Below are 2359 nucleotides of genomic sequence, written 5' to 3'. Positions count from 1 at the left end.
AGCGCTCTTTCTCTCTCTCTCTCTCTCTTTCCCTCTCTCTTTCTCTCTCCCTCTCCCTCCCTCTCCCCCCCCCCCCCTCTCTCTCTCTCCCCCCCCCCCCCCCCCCCTCTCTCTCTCTCTCTCTCAGTGCCGTGTTCATATCCAGGAACTATGCAGTGTCGTCAGGGGTGGCGGTATGTGGCAGAGCCCAACCCAGAGTTAATTTTAGTTTCCCTGATGACTGGGGGTGGTTTGGCATGGGACTGAGGGAGGCTAAGCTCTCTGCCCCCCCTCCCCAGAGAGATTGGGGGGGGTTGGTTTTGGGGGCGCTGGGCCAGTGGGCTAGGGACAGGTGTGTGGGAGGCGTGGAGGACAGAGTGAGGTGTTGGGTTGAGGAGTGACAGGTGTTGAGAGGGGGGGGGGGGGGTGAGGGTCTGGATGAGTAGAGGGTGAGGGCGTGGCTGTCGGGGAGGGGGGGGGGCGGAGGGGGTGTGTGTGGTACGTGCCGGGGTTGAGGGTGCGTGACGGTCACGGGCAGAGCTGGCGGGACGTGATGCTTCTCCGGAGGCCGAGGATGTCCTGTGTTTACAGTGGAGGCCGCCACGCCCTTCCCTGCACCACCCGCCAGCCCGGACCCCTCACCCAGAGTCCACCCCCACCCCAGGCTGCCAGCCCCCCCCACCCAGAGTCCACCCCCACCCCAGGGCCCGCTGCCCAGGCTGCCAGCCCCCCCCACCCAGAGTCCACCCCCACCCCAGCGCCCGCTGCCCAGGCTGCCAGCCCCCCCCACCCAGATTCCGCCCCCCCCCCCCCAGGGCCCCCCCCCCCAGGCTGCCAGCCCCCCCCACCCAGAGTCCACCCCCCCCCCAGGGCCCGCTGCCCAGGCTGCCAGCCGCCCTCAGCTCCCATTGGTCATATTCAGATTCAGACAACTTTATTGATCCCACATGGGGCAATTCATTTGTAGCTTGCTCAAGTAACAAAAACATATTGAACAACAATAACATACAACAATTTGTAGAAGTTCGACCGCACTTTAATTACCATCCTGTTCTAGCCCGTGGGCAGGTGTGGTGACGAGGGTGCGGACAGTAAACCCGTGGAACCCCCCTCCTCTCTGTGTCGGTAATCCCAATACCTGACCCAGGGTCCGGGGGTCCACTACAGTGTTAGTTCTGATCCATCTGGGTTCTGTTAGGGTTTGGGTTTGGATTTGATGTAAATCTGTTGACGAATGAACACATGAACGAATAGCGGAATGTTCTCTCTACCCCCTTCGCTCTCTCTTTCTCTCTCTCTCTCTCTCTCTCTCTACTCTCTCTTTATCTTTCTTTCCCTCTCTCTGTTTCTCTCTCTGTCTCCTCCCTAGGTCTCCTGTGTGTCTGTTGGGAGGAAGGATCCATCCCATGTCATGTGACCGCCGGGACTGAACACCATTGGCCAGGACCTGCTGCAGCCAGCACTGAGCATGGCATGAAGTTCAAACACTGTTCTGTGGTCCGCTTCTCAGAAAACAAAAGAGCTGATGTAGTTTTTGATGAAGCTCTGTTGATGATTAAAATGCCAGCGGTTGAAAGCCAGGAGAACTTGTATTGTATATGACTGCAGTGTTTCACTGCCTTGATGTTGGAAAATAAAGATTTGTGAACTCAGCTCTCCTCGTGGCTCATTAGTCATTGATACACTAGTCTGTTTCCCTCAATCACTTCCTGGTTTGTTTCCCTCAATCACTTCCTGTGGTTTATCTGATTAGACACCATTACATCCAATAGAGCCTTGTGTCCTCAAAATTCACAGATAATCTAGTTAGAGGTTAAGGGGGCGCTCAAAGTGACCAGCAGTAGGCCTACTGATGACGCCACTTTTGACAGATTTGTACCGATCGCATTAAACATCATCAAAGAGTGTGTAATGGTAAATGGACTGCACTTATATAGCGCTTTTCCACCTTAGCGGCACTCAAAGCGCTTTACAATGGCCTCTCATTCACACACCAATGGCGGTAGCTGCCAGGTGCTAACCTGCTCATTGGGAGCAATTTGGGGTTAGGTGTCTTGCTCAAGGACACTTTGACATGTGGACAGTCGGAGCTGGGATTCGAACCACTGACCCTTCGATCATTGAACGACGCGTTCTACCAACTGAGCTACAACCGCCCGTAATGAAGAGAATGCATGATAAACAATGATCTGAAGTCATGTGATAACTCAGGGCCACATCAGGCGGGGGAATATTGGGTGATGTTCGGGGTTAGGATGTCGCCGTATTCAAGAGACAAACGTTTCTGTGGATAGCCGCCCGCGCCTGTGGAACACAGAGTGAGAAAAAACGATTTCCGATTTGGTTTCTCAATAGGTCGTGTGAAATGGCCTTCTGGGAA

This window comes from Borostomias antarcticus (genome assembly GCF_949987555.1).
Source record: "Borostomias antarcticus genome assembly, chromosome: 1".
In the NCBI taxonomy this organism is placed as follows: domain Eukaryota; kingdom Metazoa; phylum Chordata; class Actinopteri; order Stomiiformes; family Stomiidae; genus Borostomias; species Borostomias antarcticus.
This window is presented reverse-complemented; position numbering follows the sequence as displayed.